The sequence below is a fragment of the Bos javanicus genome, chromosome 16, assembly GCF_032452875.1.
Source record: "Bos javanicus breed banteng chromosome 16, ARS-OSU_banteng_1.0, whole genome shotgun sequence".
NCBI lineage: Eukaryota > Metazoa > Chordata > Mammalia > Artiodactyla > Bovidae > Bos > Bos javanicus.
The window spans coordinates 21214662-21239019 of NC_083883.1; the positions used below are offsets into that span (position 1 = coordinate 21214662).

At 40.8% G+C, this 24358-nt stretch overlaps 1 protein-coding gene across 3 annotated transcripts in view; it reads right to left on the reverse strand.

Moving 5' to 3' along the window:
* ESRRG (estrogen related receptor gamma) overlaps positions 1–24358 on the reverse strand; it is a 695806-nt gene that overhangs the window by 620031 nt on the left and 51417 nt on the right. The window contains exon 1 of one of the 3 annotated variants that reach the window (XM_061382198.1): positions 13576–15049. The exons of the other annotated variants lie outside the window; for them this stretch is intronic. The gene's annotated coding sequence lies outside the window, so the exon portion shown is untranslated. Of the gene's footprint in view, positions 1–13575; positions 15050–24358 lie in introns of those variants that run through there. 3 annotated transcript variants of the gene reach the window in all.

A 24358-nucleotide genomic window follows, 5' to 3' on the forward strand; every position in this document is an offset into this window, starting at 1 on the left:
GCCTTCTCCGACATTTAACACTAGAGATTCCTATTTAACACTCCAGCTAGAGGCCCGGAATCTGCATTTTAATGATGAGTATAGAGGTGAATCCAAATGTGTAGTCCTCGGACCACAGTTTTTAGAAACCTAAGAACTGAGTGAGTCCAGCTTCTCAAGACTCCAGAAGTATTATATGTATAGCAATATGTACATTAATGATCCAATAAGAGCGGTATTACCCCAGAAACCACCAACCCTTTACCTATTACATTTTGTGCTTTGTATATTTCACATTATTTAATCTTCATTATATATATATAGATAGATAGATAGATAAAATAATTTGATCCATTTTACAGTCATTCTTTACTAACTGAGCTATGAGGGAAGCCCATACAGTCATATACATATATATATACAGACACACTATAATTTGATCCATTTTACAGTCATGGAAACTGGGCAATGGTAATTTGATTCAAGGTCACAAGCTAGTGAGTAAATGGTTAAAGATCCACCTTGCAGTGCAGGGGACACAGGTTCTATCACTGGTCGGGGAATAAGATCTCATATGTTGCAGGGGAAATAAACTCGTATGCGGCAACTAGAGAGTCTGTGTGCTGCAACTAAGACCCAATGCAGCCAGGTGTATATATATGTGTGTGTGTGTGTGTGTGTGTGTGTATAATACTACATGAACTCAGCCTCTTTGTAGCCAAGTCTCTACTGTACCCAGTCTCTCTATAGACTCCCCAAACTTGAATATATCCTTACTGTATTCTATTTGGGGTTTTCATCGAGGAAGGAAAGGAGAAGAAAGCAAGAACTTAAAGGAGTCAGCCACTGAACTGCCACTTTTCCCCAATTCTAGTACCAGGCCTTTTACAGTAAGAGAAAAGCAGAGGTGTTTCAACTGCTACTAGAAAGATAAATAGCCTAGGATATCTATTCGTGCCCCATAAATACTGCTGCTCAGAATACTGATATATTTCCAGTTATTTGTGATGTTTTCCTTTTCGGTTTTTTATGACAACTGAAATTTAATACAACAGGCCAGTTTGGCAAAGGTGAGCTGTGTAGCTATGACCAACTTAATTCCCTGGACTCAGAACCCTCAGAAAGTGTCAAAGCAGCAAATCTAAATAACTTCCCAATTCTCCCAGAAGCCCCCACCAGGAATATGACTTCTGACATAGCATTTCCAGGGAGAATTCCATGTTAAATGTGTTCTTGGAGACTCTCCCATGAGACTTGCCCAGAGAGATTCTACCTGGTTTTTGTTGGTTTTTTTTTTTTTTGACATGTGAGATTTTAGTGTACCAAACCCACCTTGATGTTGAAATTTTAAAGGGAGAGAGATGAGACAGAGAACAGTCAGAGAGAAGGTTACGGCCTCAAGGGTGAGCGGCCACTTCCTGACCATGGATATTCACTCTCCATCAGTTACACACAACCAGAAGATCACTTCTGTTGAGAACGGTTACTGGAGAGGAAAAGATGGACAGGCATGGAACCAGGTGCAGGCCTGGCAAGCAGAGGGTTATAAAACCTTTTTCTTTTTCCTTCCTCTAGAAGCAAATATAAACTTGCTTTATGATGCCAATCCTAGTTTCCCAGAGAAGTGCTTTGGCAATAACAGCCCTGGAGAATAAAAGCTTGAGCAACCAGGGGCATTTAGAACAATAAAGCCGCCTTCTTCCCACACATATTATTGTCAGTGCTGCCATGGCTCTGTTCCATACATTTCCTGCCAGGAGCTCACCTTATTCCTACAGTCAAGCATGGCAGTGTCTGAGTACTGAAGGCCATGGTCATGGTACCTCCTCGGTGGAGTTGCATTGAGGATCAGTTGAATCAGTATATGGGAAGATGCTCTGGACAGTACCTGGTACACAGCAAGCTCTTCATGAGTCATAGCTATGATATTGTGGGATAGTGGCTGTTATATGCATTGATAGTTCAATAGCCACAATGCACATAATATATCCCAAGTATTTTTAAAGTAAATATTTGACTTGTTTTTTTAAAGCAAATATGTGACATCCAAAATCACTGTGGACAGTGACTACATCCACAAAATTAAAAGACGCTTGCTCCTTGAAAAAATAACTATGACAAACCTAGACAGTGTATTAAAAAGCAGAGACATCACTTTGCTGACAAAGGTCCTTATAGTCAAAGCTACGGTTTTTCAAGTAGTCATGTATGCATGTGAGAGTTGGACTATAAAGAAGGCTGAGCACTGAAGAATTGATGCTTTCGAAATGTGGTCCTGGAGAAGACTCTTGAGAGTCTCTTGGACAGAAAGGAGGTCAAACCAGTTAATCCTAAAGGAAATCAAGCCTGAATATTCATTGGAAGGACTGGAGCTGAAGCTGAAGCTTTGGCCACCTGATGCAAAGAGCCAACTCATTGGAAAAGACTGTGATGCTGGGAAAGATTGAGGGCAAGAGAAGAAGGGGGTGACAGAGGGTGAGATGGTTAGATGGCATCACTGAGTCAATGGACAGGAGTTTGAGCTAAATCCAGGAGATGGTGAAGGACAGGGAAGCCTGGCATGCTGCAATTCAGGGGTCACAAAAAGTAGGACACAACTTAGTGACTGAACAACAAAATGACTTGTTTGTATTTTTTATATTTATTCTACATCCCATGGGGGAAATGCTAATCATGAAATCATCCATTTATAAATAAAATCTGAAAATGTTAAAGCAACCTACTTTCTCCCTTACCTTTTAAATTCTGGAAAAGCAAGGCTTTTCGATCTCAATATTGTTGACATTTGAGGTTGAAAAATTCCATGTTGTATAGAGAGTTGCCCTGTGCATTGAGTGGTGTTTAGCAGTATCTGTGGTGTCTACTCATCAGATGCCCAAAGCACCCTCTTCCCAGGTGCAATAATCAAAAATGTCTTCAAACATTGTCCTTTAGGGTTCAAAACTGCCCTTGGCTGAGAACCACTGGTCCAGAGTCATTCTGAAACAGACAAGTGAACTACAGACACAGGTTCTCTAAAATATGCCTCAAACGTAAGATGCTGTGTCCCTACTGGGGATTTCACTCATGCTACAAATAGCATTTTACTAGCAGTGAAGTGAAACCCAAAGCCTGACAGGGATGGTGAGATGCTTACCCACTAACAAACTATGGTAAGCAAAACAGTCCAAACTTCTTCACTTATGCAAACTCAACATTTAATTTTCTGCAAGATTACCCACAATAATTACAAAGTTTCTATAACCCAGCCTCAAAAGCTTGAAACTCTGAGATCCATAAGAATTGATCTTTTATCTTTTACCTCTGCCGTGTACTGTGTCTGTGTAACATAGCAGATGAGTGAAAGCAATGTTGTCCTCTAATTTCTAGAAGTAAGAAAGTGAAACTTTAAATTATTAAATAATCCAGTAGAGAGATATAGAGAGTAAACCTCTAGCGTACAAACATTTTAAGCATGCATCTTTCAACTGAACAATTTTTTTTTCCATATGATAATAATAGTTTGACATTCTAAAAGTAATGCTGAAATATTAGCCGGTAGCTGCCGGTTAAAGATGGTTTGAGGCCAAAAAGCTGACATCTCTGGGACACCAGTGTGTTCACTCTGCCAGTCACATACAGTACTTTTGAAGCATTAGCAATAGCTTGAATGGACTTCCTACCAGGAATCTGCGGTCAATTCTGACTAATGCCAGATCAACTTGAAGATTTCAGAGCCATTATGAAATATCTAAGTACTCTGACATAGTCTGACAATGAAGACAAACCAAGAAATTCACACTATTATCACAACTGGGTTAGGATCTTACTGACCAGGAATTAGAAAAATAGAGCTCAAAGGAGAGAGAACACACATTCTTTCCACTTTCTAATATCCACATGACTTATAAGGTTTCATTCCAAAGGGGGAAAAAAGAAATGGCACCCATATTTTAACTAAGTATCAGGCCAAGGCAGTTTTATCCGAAGGGTATTAATTGCTCTGGTGAAGGAATGTTGCACCATCCACTTACACCCTGGATCTCACTTAGTTGTTCCTTCATGTTTAAGATGCTATTACTGTCCTGGATTATGCTCCTATGACGGGTGAAGTGGGCGGGGCATTGAATGACCAGGAACTAAGTGTGCATGTACAAGGTCATTTCTCTTTTGCTTAGAGCTGCCTCGATTCCATCTGCTAAGAAGCTGACAGTGTATCTTCACTCCAGTGCCTGACCTAAGAGGGGAAAGTCTGGGGACTGAGGCAGGGAGAAGTCACCAGCATCCTGTCTGAGCCATCTGGGCGGGGACTCCCCTTCCCCTGTCCCCTGGCCTTCATCTTTGTTGTTTAGTCGCTAAGTCATGTCTCACACTTTGCGACCCCATAGACTGTAGTCTGCCAGGCTCCTTGGTCCATGAGATTTCCCAGGCAAGAATACTGGAGTGGGTTGCCATTTCCTCTTCCAGGGGACCTTCCTGACCCAGCAATCAAACACGTGCCTCCCAAGCTGCAGGTGGATTCTTTACTGCTAAGCCACCTGGGAAACCCCAGCCTTCATCTTTCAGTTCAGTTCAGTTCAGTCGCTCAGTTGTGTCTGACTCTTTGCGTGAGGACAAAAATCAGAATCTTTGCACCATCCTGTAGCCACAGGTACTGCACCCACAAAAAAAAACAGACATCACAAGTTCTTTCTTCTAATATTCTCAGGGCTGTTTTTCCCCCCATCTTTTTTCCCTTTTCTAATGCCCTTCCCACTCGGTTTTCAGTCCTACCCCACACCAGCCCTCTGTCAAGACTGGAATTGCTAAGAGGTAGAAGCAATCTAGATCTAGATGTCAGAAGACTCAGTTTTGAGCCTTCCACTCTCTTTTTAATAGTGTCCCTCTGAACAAGCCACTTAATCTTGCCAAGTTAACTTAGCTATCAAAGGGAAATGATAATTTGTGACTTTATAAACTTTCACTACACAAATATCATGTGTTATTAGAAGAAATATTTAAAGCTAGAAGGGGTCATTCTGCATGTTATTTCAGTGGACCTGGTAAGAAAACAATTATTTATCGACAAGCACAGTTATTTTCAAGCAGCTTTCCTCAAAGCTGGCCAGATGGTTCCATGACTTTCTAAGAGAAAAGGTGAAAAGCCATCACATTTACCCCCGTTTAATCTTCCTTTTCTACCTTCATCATTTAAACACAGAAAAAGGGTTATTGGGCAGTTACCATATTTTCCCCTGAGAAGGAAAAAGTGTTTCCAGTGGTCTAACTTTAGGGATTCTGTTTAAACTGACTGAGAAGGTGGTCTGACCTTGGCATTAACCTTGGAAATTACGAAGCTTTCCACATTTGCCTCTTTCCACTGTAGCTGGACTGCCTCTTGTTTCTCACACAACAGTTTGGGACCTCCCTCTTTTCCTGGCCCCCTGTACTTAACAAAAACCCACATCTTCAAAACAAGCATGCAGAGCAGAAAGTACTTCTTGAAAGGGAGCTCCATCTGCCTTACAAACAGAGTGCCAGTCGGACATATCGTGGGAGCAGCAGGCAACTGTCTGGGGAAGAGACCATAGCATCTGGTGGACCCCAGGAGGCTAAGCACAAGAAGGACGGGATTCTCTCCAGTGCCCAGCCTGGATTCGAGGGGAAAAGAGAACGTTGTGAACTACAGCCCTGATGTCATTCCTTAAAGATCAGGAGATGGTCTTCCGAACTCGAAGGCAAGATGAAAACCTTCAGGGAAGGGTCAACCTCTCTTTCCACTTCGAAGAAAGAACCTCATTATGTACACAGGTGTGACTCTTCCATCCGTGTGTCTCCAAGTTCTTAGAAACTGATTAAGTGATAACCATACCAATTAGAAGAGATCATCGCAGGAAAGAGAAAAATCTTTTTCTGGAGGGTCAAAAACTAGAGGACTTTCATATCTGCTATCAACTCCTATGATCTTAGGGAAATAATTTAACTTCTGCACAACTCCTTTTCTTCATCTGTACGATTAGGAAGAAAGTGTCACTGAAAACCCACAAGATTTTTTTTTTTTTTGAAAATCAACTCAGGAAGTAAAAACCTAATTTTAAATAAAAAGCATTAAATATTTAATAATATTCTTAAGCATCTTGTCTTCTGCATATGAATTAATCTAGCTTATGCCTATAGCTGCAAAAGCACAAAGGGACTTTGGAAAGTCTTTGTGTTCACATCTGTAAAAGCTAAAAGATGGTTCTAATATTGTCTGCATGTCAGTGTACCTATGTTTCTTTCTCTTCATGTGTCTGTATCTTTGTATGAATCTTTCTGTCTCAAAAGGCAGAATAATGTAGCAGGAGAGTGCCCTGGATGTAAAGATAGAATACATAGAGTAAATCCCAAGTCCATTATTTCTGGTTGTGTTGCTTCGGACAAAATAACGTCTAAAATGAGGATGATGATTCTGGATCATCTACCTCCACGATTGCTTGAGTGTTAAATGATAGCCATGTTCTCTGCCACCTCTCTCTCTCACTCTCCTCTTCCTCCTCATTATTCATTACCCTTTTCCACCCCTGCCTCTTATCTCTTCCTGTCCTTAAAATCAAGTTAAAGTATATTTCTAGATTTTTCTGATTATCGAGTGAATAAAATAAATTGCTTTTTACCGTGATCATCTTCCCTGTTTCTGGTTTGAGTCTCCTGAATGTCCTGTGTGTGTGTGTATTAGTCACTCAGTCGTGTCCAACTCTTTGTGACCCCATGGGCTGTAGCCTGCTGGGCTCCTCTGTCCATGGAATTCTGCAGGCAAGAATACTGGAGTGGGTTTCCATTCCCTTTTTTCAGGGGATCTTCCCAACCCAGGGATCGAACCCAGGTCTCCTGAACTGTGGGCAGATTCTTTACCATCTGAGCCACCTGGGAAGCCCCTGAATGTCCTAGAAGAAATCTATTTCATGATTCTTGGGTCTCTTTCATTCCAGAAAATATACATTTTCCACCAACTCTGCAAACTGTCTCCGACTTAGTGAGCAGTGCAGGGGAGATATGTATAGAAGATTATAAATTGGAGGCCTTTGTCTGTCATTCACTAGCTGGGCAAGTTCTATTACCTCTTGTAGGCTCCATTTTCTCATTTATAAGATGCAAGTAACACTATCTATTTCAAAAGAATAATGGGAGAATTAAATCAATTATGATACCATTTAAAACACATGGCATAACGCCTTTTTAAATGGTAAGTATACAATAAAGAGCAGCTTTTATTATGTTAAAACTAAAACACAGTTTTATTATTAATGATACCATGGTGTTAATAATGGTGATTTTTCAGAGGGAATCTTGAAGGTAGGATGCTGCCCCATCAAATAGCTTAGAGACAAAAACTTCTAAGAATTTCTTAAAAAAAAAAAAAAAGAATTTCTAATACTTACTGTGTACTAGACATTTTTCTTACTATTAATACTTTCCAGGTATTAACTCAGTTATTTCCTAGGTCATCATAGTTCATGAGTGGTTGATTCAAGGCTCAAACCCATCAGTTCAGGACTAGGATGTAAAGCACCATTCAAAATGCGAGGAAAGATAGCATCTTCTAGACAAACCAAATTGCTAGTAATTTGTTACCAGTAACATAGAACTGGGGGCTTTTCTGGTGGTGCAGTAGTAAAGTATTCGCCAGCAATGCAGGAGACGTGGATTCAATCCCTGGGGCAGGAAGATCCCCTGGAGAAGGAAATGGTAACCCACTCCAGTGTTCTTGTCTGAAGACAAGAGAAGAACAATGGTAACTACCCCAGCATCTAGTGGGTAGTCTCATGGACAGAGGAATCTGGCGGGCTGTAGTCCACGGGCTTGCAAAGAGTCAGACACGACTTAGCAACTGAACAACGACAAAGTACTGAAGCCTATGATTTTTTTCCTAAACTTTTTCATTTATATTAGAGTATAGCCAATTAACAATATTGTGATAGCTTCAGGTGGATAGCAAAGGGCCTCAGCCATACATATAAATGTATCCACTGATTTTCTTTTTAATTTAAATGAGTGTAGATATAACGGCACAGCTCTTGCTCACCAACACTGTGACTTCCTCTCTACGGTAGGAAAGGAAGCAGTGTATCCAAACTAAAGCTTTAGGACTTGCTTATAGCCCTGGGTTCATCTGTGGTATGAGGACCTCAGGTGCATCAGCATTCGCATCTTTTCATCACTACCACCACCATGATCATCATCACCACCGTGTTAATATTTATTGATCATTCTATGCCAAGCATGGGCTTTCCCTGATGGCTCAGTGTTAAAGAATCCGCTTGCCGGTGTAGGAGATTGAGTTTGATCTCTGGGTTGGGAAGATCCCCTGGAGAAAGAAATGGCAACCCACTCCAGTATCCTTTCCTGGAAAATCTCATGGACAGAGGAGCCTGACAAGTTAGAGTCCATGGGGTCACAAAGAGTCAGACACAACTCAGCAGCTAAACAACAACACCAACAAGCATTCTTCATATATATTTTTCTGTATGTGTTAAAGCAGAAAAAAAAATGTTGAAAATCATTGAGCTACACATTTCCAGATGCCTTCTGAAGACTTTCCTCATAATTCTACCCTACAGGACTCCACCACCAACCTTGAAAAGAAAAGAGGATGACAGTAATATTTACTGATATCTATCTTGTGTCAAGCATAAGATTAGGGACTTTCCATACATAATCTTATTTAATCCTCACAACAAACCTAAAATATAAGCATTATATTTATTGCTTAGTTATTGTCACTGATTTTTTATTATTTTAATCTCAGATGTATGATGAAGAAAATCACAGCTCAGAATGACTTGGTATCTTTCTCAAGGCTCACTGAGCTTCTAAATTACAGCTTGAGGATTACAACTAGATGTATATGTCTCTTTTGAGTAATATCTTTAAAATAGCCTTACCATTTACTAAACTGGCTTGTTTTCTTCCAATGTAATATAAACTCTCTCTTTTTTGGTCTGTTCACTGGAAGGCAGGAGCCCTTAAAAGAGTACCAGCCTGGGAATCAGAAATCTCAGCTTATAGCCCTGGCTGTACAACTCATGGGTTGTGTGACTCTGGAACAGTCATTTATCCATTTAAAATGAACCATCTCCAGCTCTAATTCTACACACTACACTGCCTGAAAGTAGATACCAGATACCCGTCATCACTCACATGATATCAATTCTAATTGCAGGCTTTCTCTCTGCCCTTGGAAGAGAAGATTATGGAGAGGGACCTGCTGCACAAGAGCATTTGTTGACCAGACCACCAGACAAGGGTGGTTAAGGAGGAGGTTGGCAGGGAAGTGTGAGAAAGTCATCCACCTTACAGCTGTCCTGGCCGGAACACTACCACGGATAAACAAGAGTCCCTCTCTAGAGAATCCTGCTGGCATCTCGTCTTAATTCCTTTCTGGAAAAAAAAAAAAAAAATTCATATCCCTGTGAAGAATGTATTGCCTTCGACACGCAACTGCCAAAAACCCAACTGTAGGCAAAATCCATCTGACAAAAATCCCTTAACTGCTTTGATTCAGTTCTTAAAGGAGATTAGTGGTTGGAAGGTCACAGAGAAGCCAACCTACTGCACACTGCAGCCTGGGGTTTCAAAGCTCTCACTACTAAGGGGATCTCCGTACCTCATGCCCCTTCCCTCCAGGCCGTTTAATCAATGAATCAACAAATAGTTACCGAACGAGGCTTCCCTGGAGTCTGCAGGTCACTTCAGATGTGCCTCTCCAGTTCAATAGCAGGAGAAAGAAAAACAGATTTTTCTGACTCTTCTTAAAGTTTCCATTTATAAAACCAGGACTAACATGAAAAGACTGTGGGTCTCTTCTCCCTCTTTTTCTCTTCCCTTGAACCCTTCTGATTCACAAAGAAAAAGAAAATGCTATGGAGTTGAGAGAATAAGAAGAGATAAAAGGAAGAAAGGGAGGAAGGAGGGACAGTAGGAGGTAAGGAAGGAAGGAAAGAGGTGGGGAGACAGACCACGAAGCAGAGAATCAGAAGCTTAGAGTTCAGGAAGGTCAAAGGACACAGCAAACATGTAGACAATCTTCTCAAGATAAACCACAATGGAAAAGAATGTGTGGAAAAAAAAATACATATATATATATATATATATATATATATATATATGTATAACTGAATCCTTTTGCTTTACAGCAGAAACTAACACAACACAATAAATAAGCATACTTCAATAAAAATTTTTTTTTAAAAAAAGAAATATCTCTTTGGTAGCATGTAACTTTCATGTTTACTACCCTGTGAATTACTATTGCTCTTTAGTAGATGTGATTATCTTTGAGAACTAGTTACCACTAGTTTTAAGCTTTTAGGATTGATGTAATGATGAAGGTCTTATAATTCTAGGTGTTCTTCTGCTCTCAGCTCTGGCAACAGGATCACAGAGAAAATGCTCACGTTGCCTCAAACACCCACAGTATCAGAAATCAGAAATACACACACCAAAAAAAGGTAAATAACTTTCTAAATAATTTGCATGGAAATGAAAAAGTACATGGCCAAAAGATATTACTTTGGGCCTACAGAAAATGTTATGTTAAAAAAACTATACTAGGTTACAAACTAAATCACCATCTCCCAAGTGATGATCAAGTTACTGCATGTACAACCATCACTAGAGCAGGACCGGCCCATGATGTGACTGTTGATCTCTGACCCAACACTTAGAGCAGGATTCTACTTCACCAAATGTTTCCTCAATCAAAAATAATAATGAAACTAGGAACAGCTTATGAAGCACTCACTATATGCCAGACATGGTGGAAAATACCTTCTATGCATCAGCTCAGTTAACCCTTTCACCTGCCCATGAGCGGGCCTGACCTTCCTCAGTCTACAGAGGACAATGTGTCACTTTGCTCCAATTCTTAAGCACAGTGATCAGGTCCGGAACAAAATCTCCAACCCGGGTCTCACTCCACGGGTTGTGCTTCTGACCACCTTGTGGCTGACACTTTACTCCTGTTCTTCGGTGTAGGGAATCAAAGCTGGGAAAAGTAAAAATACTGTATTTCATTATCATTTATCACCTCACCAAGACTTGGTGTTCCCCTGTCAGCTTCAAATTGCTCCTTTCCCTCACAACATGAATGACTACAGTTTCTTCTTTCCTTTCTTTTAGATAAGCAAACCTGGTATTACAAGAGCTAACAAACCATGAAGCTATATAAGAGAACCATAACATTCTAAAGAATCCTTCGGTCTAAGCATGTGATGAGGCACTCCAACATCTTAAAAAGCTAATTAAAAAAAAGTTTAAATATAAGTACTGTCTTCACACTCATAGGCCTAAACAAATAGTCCACTAGATAAAACTCCTGAGTGGATACAGAAAAGACTGATGCTCTGTTATCTTACTGAACTTCTAAATTACAAGCCCCAAGCTTTTTTTCACGTGCTGATGGGGTCTATTGTAATGAAGCCATTAATAGAAAAATAACCCAAATTCTATTATTCAATATGACATCTCTATATGTACAACGATGCATCTATTCAGAAGTATCTGTACGATAAAACGAGGTAAGATATACATACAGCATGATCTTTTGTTCCAAGATGATACGATGATTTCTACCATCTGTGCATAGACCAGTTCGAGTCTATTTCACCTTGAGACATAACACACGTAGAGACAGACCTTTCCTCAGGGTGCCCAGGATTGTCCAACACAGTGACTCTGAACCCCTTCATTCCTGCACACTGGGTACCAGCCAGGACCACCCTCCAAATCTGGCTTCTAAGTGTCCCCTTTCCCCCCAACTCTGAAGACTAGAGTTTCTTTTTTCATTTCCTTTAACAAACACAGCTGAGATCAGTACCAAACAAACCACAAGGGTAGCACTTGACACATATACAGTGTTAATGATTCCTGGTTGAAGGCAAATGCATGAATCTACAACCACACTCACGTCCAGAAACCACTTCTATCAGAGAAATGCAAATCATATCGCAAAGGCACGTCCTTGTAGAACTCAGCAAAGGTCTGCCTGGGCTCCAACCTAGAGGTTAGACACGGCGCTTCTCCCAGAATCTGCCTGTGCTCATTACCATATTGCAGGAGTGGCTCCCAAAGCCAAGAATCAGTTTTCAGAAAGGCCAAGGTTCTCAAATAATCCAGAGATTTAGGAAGGCAGAGAAAAGACAGTGGCATCACATAAAAGCCAAGGAACAAAATGACCTATTCCTCCTACATCAAAGCTTGAGGACTTCTAGAGCATACTTTTAGCACGACCTTCCATGGAGGAAGCCCAGGAAGACACAGATGTCCTTTGGGTTTCTAAAAGGAAGGTACTTACCGTGAAAACCCACCAGTCACCACGCTTTGCCCAGCATGACAGTGGCCACCCTTCCCCACGGAAGCACAGCCTGGAACCCACCAAGTTTGTGGAGCTGTCTACTTGGGTTGCTTGGGAATAGGCGAGGGGGGAGAGGGGGGCAGGGTGGGCAAGGTGGGGGAGAAAAGACGGACTTTCCCTTTAAAACTGAACAGAAGCTGATCCCAAATCACATGACCTTTTACCGTAATTTCTATTAAAATCATTTCATGTCTGGTTGCCTCTGCTCTCCTGGCTCATTTGTATTGTTTACAACAAGTCATTGCACTGGCAGTGAGTGGGGGCTGAATCCATGGTTACCCGTTTTTACATTCACTAGTTAAATGGAATGCAGTCCTGCTGTGGGTTTCAGGGAACCAGCTCTTAAGAAACCACAATCCAGCTATCAATCAGCCTAATCGGAGAGAAATTAATCTTATAAACCCAAGTATTGGTACATATTAAAAATTGATGGCGAAGGGGCACGGGCTTTTTATTGGTTGGAGTTACGAAAGTGGCCAAGCTGACATTCGACTTAGAGCTTCAGAGTGTTTGGTCTGTGGTCTCCATCTGACAGCCGTACATGTGCAGCTAAACAGCTTTCAAGAGTAACACGACCACCCTTGAAAATAAATCCTCCTTCCCCCCACCCCCACCCAATTTTGTGAGCATTTCCTTCACCTGGTTGCTCTTAGGATCCAAAGAGTGCCTGAACAACAGTTCAACCAGACTGCAAACCAGCAAAGTAACTTAACCAGATACACACAAGCCAGTAAAACATCACACTGACAGCCTTGGGTAGGATTCAATTAAGACAAAAACCCCAGTGGAATGCTCTTTATGAGTAAATTAAAACTGCAAACTAATATGTTTCATTGAGAGCAAAGACGGTCCACTTTCATTATACTGTCCATGAATTTAGGTGGTTAATTCTTCTAAAAACATTCCGCAAAGCAAACTTGTTTCTCAAGATGGACATGCTCAGCAATTATTATTCCTAATCAAAATTTACAAGTTTTCTAGTTTAACGCCCACCATCATCGTCCCACAAGTCACATCTCCACGCTAAATGAGAACAGCAAATAGTTAAAGCTAACATATTACAACCCCATCTACTGCAAAGTCACTGTATCAGAAGCTAGAATTGATTTGTTTCCTCAGAACGAATGGAAAATGAATGTAACAAAACGTCAGAAAAATCCCTCCTGCACTGCTAATCGGATATTGTATAATGGTTGATTGCAGCTCTGCCCTGTCCGCTCGCTGCCTAAATCGTACATACTTACACGTTCTGGGCTCTTCCAAGAGTTTGGTGCAGTTTCAAGGACAAATGTCTTAAGGAAGCCTCTCTACTGTGCAGCAGGGAGTCTAGCGCGGATCTGATGACAAGAGCGCGGTGCTAAATCTGACAACAGAGAAGGAAACTTCCTGCGTGCAGAGGAGATCTTGGAAAGTCTCGGGGTTAAAAAGGCTGCTTTGAATGTGCTGGGTGATCTGCTCCCTGGTTGTGTACACACAGTAGCAGCTGATCTGTGTTTGCAGCCCTGCAGAAAGGAACCTTTACTGAAAACCAATGGTATCACATTTCAGCAGAGCTGGTGCCAAGGGCTGGAGAGCAGAACCACCTTTGACAACTTCACACAATTCAACCCAGCAGACTTACCACAGGTCACAGAGGAGTGTACAAGGCATCTCTCCCCTCCCACCCCATCCCAGGTTTCACCTCGAATAGGTTAGCGCAGTTCCCTGGGAATCTAAATACTGTTACCGGCTCGACTCTGCCAACAGTACAAGGTATTTCCTGGACTTTTATTAAACATAGTCCCCAATCCCTGCTGTCCTGACCTACCATGGACTGTTATTTTTATAGAATTTTAAAAAATGAACCCTAATTTTTAAAAGGCACGGCTCTCTGTTATACAAAACTTCAGATCCATGGTAGGTTACTAATCCCGCGTTGAGTATTTCAGGCTCCCTGGACATTCCTCACAAATAAACCGAGGAAAAATAAATCAGGATTGGAGACCTGGGTATACCCAATTCCAAGTTCAGAAGTCAGAGTTTTCAAATTCCTGTTTGGTTGGGGGCCATCTTTTTTACTGTTGATTCTAAACTGGCCACAACTATAAAACTTCACTCCAGGTGGACCTACTAATAGAATAGGGCTCTTGGGATTTTAGGATTGGGCAAGCAGAGCATGAATATGCTGTTTGGTGCAGCATCACCTTCTTTACCACCCTACGACGGAGGAGAATGGAGATTCTAGACCTTGCCAGCTCCAAGAGGGAAAGTGAAGAGTGTGGGGTTTAGGGCCGGGGTGTTGACCGCTGGGGCTAACGCAGTCCAAGTCCCTGGTTAACCACCTCAGTATCTGTGTGTGCCCCAGTGTCCTTTCTGATGGCAAGTCTAGGCTATGGTATAGTATATGGTCTTTTCTCACAACTGCACATCTGACTTCAAAGAGTAGAAATCAGGGCTGATGGTTTAACCAAAGGCCGTGTTCAATGCGTCAGGCAGCACAGGGCAGTGTTCACCTGCTTCTCTGAAAGCTGGCCCATAAACTGCCTGGGCACCTGGTCAATTACCCACATCTTTTGCTTTTCATTTTGCCCACACTACGGTTCAGATGTAATGGTCATTCCCTACCCTGTAATGTAATGACAGCTTCCTATCCTGACCCGACTGCTGTCTACCTACTTGAGATTGAGTTATTTAAAATCTTCAACTTCTGATTCTTCACCTATGAAATGGAGACAGTATATCTACCATTCAAGATTACTGGGAAGATTTAAAGAATAATATAGGTCAAGGGCTGACCCTAGGTGCCTGGTATGCATGCATTTATCAACATTTACCGCGCCCCCTCAGAACAAGGCCCAGGGCCAGAATCAGGGGTACATGTCAGCTGAGACATGACCCCTACTCTCAAGCACAGTGCTTCCAGTGTCTTTCCTCCTTTCCTCCTGCAAGGTGTGTAGTCTCCATTACACACCAAAAAAATTTTTCAAATACTCAGTCCCATTTGATTCTATGATAATCTAATAAGACAGATAAACCTATGCCCATTTTGCAAGTGGGAAAACCATGGCTTAAAGAAGTGAGAGTCACACAGCTTGTAAATAATAGCTGGGGACTTCCCTGGTGGTACAGTGGTTAAGAATTTACCTTTCAATTCAGGGGACACAGGTTCAATCCCTGGTCAGGGAACTAAGATCCCACATGCTACAGGGCAACTAATCCCAAGTGTCAGAACTAGAGAAGGCTGCGCACTGCAACAAAGACCCAGACCAACCAAAACACAAAACAAAACAAAACCTGTAGCCCAAAATTCAATCCAAGTTCTGATTCTGTCACCATACATATGAATTTGTCACATAGCATTCATTTTCTGTACAAATCTACATTGTATTGTTATCTTCATAGTTCTTTGTGCATTATTGTACTTCCCTAAAGATAGTGTTGGAGAAGAGAATGGCAAGCCACTCCAGTATTCTTGCCTGGAAAATTCCATGGACAGAGGAACCTGGCAGGCTATAGTCCATGGGGTCACAAAGAGTTGGATACTATTGAGCCTCTGAGCAAAGATAGTTTAAGTCTTTAAAGAGAGACTTAAAATTATTTTCTATTCTCTTAACAGACCTAGCCTGACACTAAACATCAGATCAGATCAGTCACTCAGTCGTGTCCAACTCTTTGCAACCCCATGAATCGCAGCACGCCAGGCCTCCCTGTCCATCACCAACTCCCGGAGTTCACTGAAACTCACGTCCATTGAGTCAGTGATGCCATCCAGCTATCTCATCCTCTGTCGTCCCCTTCTCCTCTTGCCCCCAATCCCTCCCAGCATCAGAGTCTTTTCCAATTAGTCAACTCTTCGCATGAGGTGGCCAATGTGTTTAATATATTTTCCTAAATGTAAAAGCAACTCAAGCTGGGTTCATTTACTCCCTATGAGCACTCTCACAGGAAGCCATAGCTTCTCAACAAATAATGGTTGGGAGGTTCTTTGTTGCCGTCCAGTGTCTGTGCTATATCTTCGTGAAAGCTAAGTTGCTTTAGTCGTGTCTGAATCTGTGTGACGCTATGGACTGCAGCCCACCAGGCTCCTCTGTCCATGGGATTCTCCAGGCAAGAGTGGGATGCCATGCCCTCCTCCAGGGGGTCTTCCCAATCCAAGGATGGAACCCACATCTCTTATTTTACCTGCATTGGCAGGTGAGTTCTTTACCGCTAGCACCACCCGGGAAGCCCATGCTATGTCTTCTGCTGCTGCTGCTGCTAAGTTGCTTCAGTCGTGTCCGACTCTGTGCGACCCCATAGACGGCAGCCCACCAGGCTCCCCCGTCCCTGGGATTCTCCAGGCAAGAACACTGGAGTGGGTTGCCATTTCCTTCTCCAATGCATGAGAGTGAAAAGTGAAAGTGAAGTCCCTCTGTCGTGTCCCACTCTTCGAGACCCCATGGTCTGCAGCCTACCAGGCTCCTCCGTCCATGCGATTTTCCAGGCAAGAGTACTGGAGTGGGGTGCCATTGCCTTCTCCAACTATGTCTTCAGTTACTTTCAAATAATTATACACATGTCAAAGTTTTTAACATTGCCTCATAATTAAACCACCCCAAAACTGTTTTCTTCATTGGTTTAACATATATTCTATACATATATTCTATACAAAACCCAATGAATTTTGATAGGGAACATTTAATATTTACTTCTAAATTCAAACTTGATCCTTAGATATCTCATGATTTCTAGGTTCCCTTTAGTTTCAAGGTTTGACAAGTCACCAAGTATAGAATTACATTGATCATTATCTTGTGAATTAGAGCAGAACACACTGCCAACCAACCTCAGGTAAAACCCAAGCAGATTTCTGAATCGTTTAAAAAAATATACTGTCTGCACAAACAGTCCAGATTCCTTCAATAATTCTTGATCTACTGCTTCACTTTAGGTTTTGAAATGTAGTCCATTTCTGATGGAAGAATTGGCTAGACACTTATCAGTGAATCCTACATAAAAATCTTTTTGAAAGAGATCTGTATATAATCTAGAATTTGGAGTTCAATTGATGCATTACATTAATTAGTTCTGTTGTATCTTGGAAATTTTTCCTTGAATGAAATTTATATCATTATTAATTAGTACTTACTGCCAAACAATGATTCCTTCAGCCTTAACAAAAACCCAGGGAAGTCTAGATTAACATCAATGTCAAGGCAAAAGTGGAATGACAGGCAGTGTTTGAGACAAAGAAATCAGTGACTGGATTCATTGTTTTTGTTTCCAAAGTCATTCACACGTGTATTTAGACAAGCTGTGGCCATCTGTAAGGGCGGGTAAATATGCTCCTTGTGCACTGGCATTGCATACATTAGAATTACCAGGCTTGCTCCATTCAGCTGGCCAGCTGCATACTATTTCCTGCTTCCTCCTTAAATAAAATATTATGTAAAGTACCCACCACATACTTGGTCCACAGTTCTTGGACCAGAGTGGACAAGAAACACGCTTCCCAAAGACCACTCTGGAGCTAAACAAATCGACCTCAGCCTTGGGCAGACCTGTTCAGCATGAAGAATTGCTTGACCCAGTGACTTTTCCTCACCATATAAAAATACAGAGAATATTCAAGCGCTTTTACAGCCATGAGTCTCACTCAACTCCCACAACCATCTTGGAATCAAATGCTTTTCTTATTTACATGTTTACTGATACGACAAATTCAGAGAACTGAATAATTCCCCAAAGTCAGACAGGCATGAATGGCCCAGGAAAAATTTCAAAATGCATGCTCAAACTGTAATTCCAATACTTTTCCACGTAATTCACATACCATATTCTCTTCAGGAAGAATGTGCATGCATTAGCTTCCCTCTTTTTCCTTTTGGTTCCTCATCATACAGATCAGTTAAATGCAGACCAAGCTCTTTCTCATTCAAATACACAAACACACACACACACATGCCCGCATGTACACACACCCACCCATATGACTCTTTTCTACCTTCGGCTGCCTTCTATCTTTTCTTCTCTCACATCTTGGCCAATTACTTCAAACTGAATTGTTTCTCTACATTTTTTTCACTTTCCCACTTTTCAATAATTGGCTGTCAAAACCCAAATCATATTATAGGTGATAAACTTAGGTGTACTGCTAATTTACACTATTCCCAGGGAAAGGAATATTTTGCAACCCTGTCTCTAAAAATCCTGAAGTTACTAAAAGTTTCATTCATAATTTTTTTTAAGTCCCTTTCAGATACTCTATAATAGTTTCCATCTATCTTTTTTAACTTCCATTTATATGTGTATTCTCTTAAACATCAACCCTCTAGAATCTAGATAAATGATAAACTATCAGTCAGTTTTATTGCCTTTATGTTACTCTCATCACTTGTTTCATAACAGCACTGTTTTTTTTTGCATTTTTTTCCATCACTGATGTACAATAATTTACTCTAATAAGTAGTGCAAAATTTTATGGCCTCGCCTAGTAAAGTCATCTGCATTTAAGATTATTTTCTGTGGGAAAAAAAAAAAAGCTTGAACTAATAATTAATCTACAAATGAAAAATTTCAGTGTAAAACTTGAGTGTCTAAGTTTCATGAGGCTTTCATTTCAAACCCCTGAACCTGAGCTGACTTACTACTCTACACATTAACATCTCCAGTCATGGCGTAAAGGCTACGCTTATGTAAATACTTAGCTTATAGAAGAGAAATAACCCAAAGTATGATTAATTGGTTTATTCATTATTAATCAATCACTTAATTCAGAATCACTGGAGACCATCAAGGCACACCCCTTCATTTCAGAAATGAAGAAACAAAGGGACAAGGTTCTCAGATGAAGAGGACAGGCAGGTCATACTATAAACTCTGCTCAGGACCATTTTGACTGTCCCTGAGCTGAAGATCAATGTTCAGTAATACCCATTAGCTAAAAAGCACAAATTTCTAACTCTGATGGATCCAAAGGGTCCTAAAAGTATTATGTCCCATTTCTGTAACCTTTGGAAAATAAATGTTCATCCTAAATAGAACATGAATTTCTAATAACCGAATTAAACGGTTCATCTAAATAGCCAACTTTGGATTTCTCTCCACACATAATAACTTGGAAAAATATATAGCCTGTGTTTACTAGAGCGCTATAGCCACAGTCTCTAAGAAGAGCTATAACTTGCTAACAATTTTCCTGATTTATGTTTGAAAACATACAGGGCATGAAATGATTTCTGCAACCTTACATTTTCCTCAAGAACACTGGTAGGCAGAAGATAGGTTCCAAAAATAATGCTGGATTGCTTGTTGCAGCCTCTTTTTTAATAGAAATGTGTGATGGGCAATTATATGTGCTCCTCCAAAAAAAAAAAAAAGCATCATTAGATTTTTTTTTTTCCTGATTAAGAACATTTTTTAAAAAAGAAGGAAGGATGAGGATGGAAAGAGGAAGGGAGTGAGGAAGGAGACCGTGATAAAAGCATCTCTTTTCATATGATGTTTACATTATAAAAACTGATTGCCTTCTTGCATAAGAAAATGCAATAGATATTCTTCTAAAGAACAGCTTATAGATAATGTATGGTTACAAACCATAACACGCTTATACAAATGTTAGTTATTTTCTGTTATCAGTGTTTAACATATATGGAAATTTACCTCACAATCTATAATTGTGCTAATTAAAACAAGTATGTGTGAACATAAATTATAATGGTCATAAAATCAGCCTTATTAATCTAATATATCTTAGAGTGAGATTGAATTTAAATGGGTCACTCTGGTAACACAGATACAGGAAAACACAGTTTATCCTACCACATAAGTATCAGGAGTACAAAAGTTTTTCTATGTTTCATATAAAGTTAGCATCCTAAATTTGAATCTTCCAAACAGTCAAAGATCACTGTGACAGCTACACATATTTGCCACGTTAAAAACAAGAATTCATTTGTGTAAAGAAAGAAAAATCAGGACATTCATTAGTGAGCATCCTTTATAGGGCCCTATCCAAGTTATTTATTTTACCAGATGTGCCATCTGAAACAGCTGTAAGTGTCCATAAGTAAATAAGATAGCTTTGATTCTCCAGGGTCTGGCATGTGACCACAGGAATTCTAAACGTATTTAACCCCCCTTTTGTGCTAACTATGATCATTCCCTTGTTTACACAAATAAAAGTATCTTTCACAATAGAAATATAAACAGAGGCCTGACTTAAAACTACCAATGATTCTTCTTCACAAGCACAGGTATTACTGAGCATAATGGTATAAACACATTATAAAATAGTTTAAGGTGTACATATCAGAAGGAGAATGGGAGGAAGAATTTACATCTAAGCAGCTACGGGGGGAGTGAGCCTTCGCAATTGGAAATCATTCAGGCACTTGAATGAATGGCATCTAATTTCCAAGGAAAGGGAAATGCCCTAGCTATGTGCAAAAGAGTCTTAGCATCACTACCATATGTACTTAGGGAATTTTTATTTCATGATTTCCAAAGATATTTCCAGTGACCTGAATCTGAAGATTCAAAACCGGAAGGTTGTGTGTCCACTTTCTATACCAAAAGACTGAATTATTTTCTGCCATCATCTCTCAAAAGAAGGTCCTTCTCCTTGTTGGCCACCACTTACCACTGATTCCAGTACAAAACACTATTACGAATTAGGTTGAAAGTAATGTAAAGAAGATGGTTCTAGAGGAAGATACTTGAACTTTCCTGCAGCACCCTATGCCATTTGCTCACCTGAGGCCATAAGGAGCACATAGGACTCCTATACAATTCCCTACTCTGATTCCTAAGGTCCACTTACTCTACTGGAATGACACTGCTAACCTCAAAAACTAAATTGTAAAGCAGAATTATTTCACAGCTTTTTAAAAACTGACAACAAAGTGACAAGAGAAAATTTCTTTGTTTGCACATGAGGTACATGTTTTGACTTTATAAAGATACTGTAAGTGAATTTTAAAAAATCAAAATATTCTGAAACTAGGTAATCATGACTTCAAAACGGCAGACTCTATTGTTCACAAAGAAATTTTCAGTTGGGTTTTTAATACCATGGGTTCAATGGAAAGATTCGCCAACTGCTCCCTGGAGAAAACAGAAGAGATCTGCATTTAAATAGAGATACAGTATTTCCAAATGCACAGTACCTAGAAGGCAGATACTGTCCAGGTTTCTTAGTAAGTTGAAAGTAACTCAAATGGTATTAGGTACATTTTGAGGCTGTAGCCTCTTCATTGCACAGCACTCCATCTGTTTCCATACCTTCGCTTTTTCCTCTGTGCATTCTTTGTAGTATTTATCCCAAGAAGTTAAAATTAAACCTTTCTCCACTGCAAACTCCCCACACTAGCAACCAGCAATTACTAGTGTACACATCATTTCTGATGTGTACAGAAAAAGACCACAGAAGATAGGTTGGCCAGAAATGTTAAATAATTGAAAAGTATAATGACTTAATAGAGGAGTAAGCTTAGTTTACAATGCAGCCCATTTAAAGCCATAAAGATACTGTGTAAAAATTTTATCTTGTGGTTGACCATTACATATCCTATCTATTATTCAAAAGTATCTCAACATTGTTTTTCTTCATTAATGTGGCTTTTGGCATTTCCCTCAAAATCTTTCTGTTCCCAGCGTTTTCCAACAATTTTGAAACAAATACAAAATTCCTACTTTCTATGTCATCAATTTCCCTCACTGGGATAATGAGATCTCCAGTGTCTAATTGAAACCAATTTCACAGGTCAACTTGTAAGGCAGCCTTTAACTTCCTTGGATGTGATTTGTTTTGCATTGAACACAATCAAGCACGCACAATATTAAAAAAGAAATAAAACAGGGCTAAAGCTACTTGCATGGACACATCTGTAAAAAAAGAGAATCTCATAAATAACCTACCTTCCTGGGACACATTAAACCAGGGATTTGTCTATATTATTAAATGTCACAGGGCATCAGGAAAGTTTTGCCTTGACTGTTCAGCTAAGGTAAGTAGCAAGTTCATGAAGAAGAAAAAAAAAAAAAAACAGAGAGACACTTGGGATCAATTTCAAACATAAGCCCATTACCTCCGGCAGGCTCCTGCGAAAATTCTAGCTGCAACTGAAATATCCCTGTAAACAAGGTTCCTGAGAACAGCCTCAAATATTCTTCTCAGCAACACTTTCCCTCCTAGCCCTTCGGCTGCCTGCCTACGAGGGAGGTTGGTTACACCTTATCTGGCTGTCCTGCCATCTCATGCTGATTCAAATTCAGAACTCAAAGTGAAAGATGAAATATCTTCCAGATCACTTAATATTGAAATCCTGTCGCAGTAATAAGTGGTGCTCAGTTGGAGATGGGAACATGGAACTCTCTTGGTAACCTTTTAATTTCTGAAAAAATTGTACAGAGTAAATTGAGTGACACAGACATAGAAACCAAATGGATCGACCTGCTCTATTTTGTTACAGCACCACCCATCAGAAGTTCCCTTGGCTCCCTTGGCAATCCCCCCTTAATGAAGACTGGCGGGTTTCAGTAGACACTAGGCACTAAGATTTAAATGCTATTTTGATTTGCTGAAGAAATGATCTTTTATTGACATTCATCTCCCCAGTCAATGGACAGCTCTCTGTGTTATACCATCCTCCACAGAAACGCTTCTAATTCTCCATAACATGAGTGGAAAGAGTTATGAGAACTGTTTTAATAAAAAATAACAAAGCCATGCTTAACAGACAGATCTATATTTGAGAAATCATCTAGGCCTGTTTCATGATATACTCGATTCTTTTCGTATTTAAAGGAAAAGAAGCCCCATCACGTGACTTCATCTCCATCCATATTTTCAAGTACCTTCTTCTGTCAGCTATTCCTCAGCTCAGATCTGAGAACTGTTCAAATTTCCCTCTCCTCCCTACAAGGACAGAAAACTGTTTCTCAGGTTGGTTAACTCATTTTGGTAACATCAAACCTACTGGACAGGAAAAAATAAAAAAGAATCCAGACACCCCTTTCCCATTCCCCAACCACATCCCCTGCCTTCCCCTGGAGAACTTTTCTTCCCCTTTTCTCTTGCCTGCTGCTTCTGAGTTTGGGCCTTTTCCAAACACACTCCCCTATTTGGACTTTGGGCAGCGTGAGAAACAAAAGAGAGTCTCTCTTCAAAACTAGACCAAGTCATTCAGCTGCTCCGCACCACTTCAAAACATCCCCAGGTCTCTTGCTTCTTGACTTAAAGTATTAAGCAGGAGTGTTCTGAAAAGAGTAGGAAGTCATACGTGGCCCTAACAGCTGCACTTAACTCACATGCTGAGCATTTCTTTCTTTTTTCCTCTTTTTTCTTTTTTTTTAAAGAGAGAGAAAAGGTGTTATTTTCAACATTGCCCTCTGGTTTGGAGTAGCAAAAATCACGTGCTTTCAGTGTCTGCCCGTGTCTTCTTGGGAGGCCACTGGTGCTTGGCCCTACAACACCAACCCACAGCAAACAAGCCTCCGTAGCTGAAACCGCCCCGTGTGGCAATTCACAACATCACCCGAGCAAGCAAGAGAGAGAAACACAGACAGAATCACTCCACAACATCGAGTCACCGCGAGGGACTTCTCCAGGCCCTTCAGGACTTTTCCAGAAATGTTCATTAAGATTCTGAAAAGGGGGGTGGGCGGGTGGGGGTCAGGGAAGGGAACAGGAGGAGAGCTTGGCCCTCTGTGTGTCTCTGTCTCTGAGACTCTCATCACCAAACATTGGGGGGGTGGGGGGGAGGGGGTCTAGCCTGCAGATCCATCGGAGAGACTTGAAGGCTAGAAGGGGGTGGGTGGTTTGAAATACTTAAATGACGGTCGGGTGACCTCCGTGTAACTTCAGAGAGTCCCACGGGAAGGTGAACGCGTTGGGGAAACACAGAGGGTGAGGCGTAGAGGACAGGAAGGAGACACCTAGGTCTACAGCAGCAGCAAGCACCAGAAGGATTTTTCCAGCCCACGACAGCGGTCCTCAACTCCGGACACCACCCTCTCCCCAACGACCCCCTGCCCCGATCCCCTCGCCCCCTAGGGCCCCCACCCCTA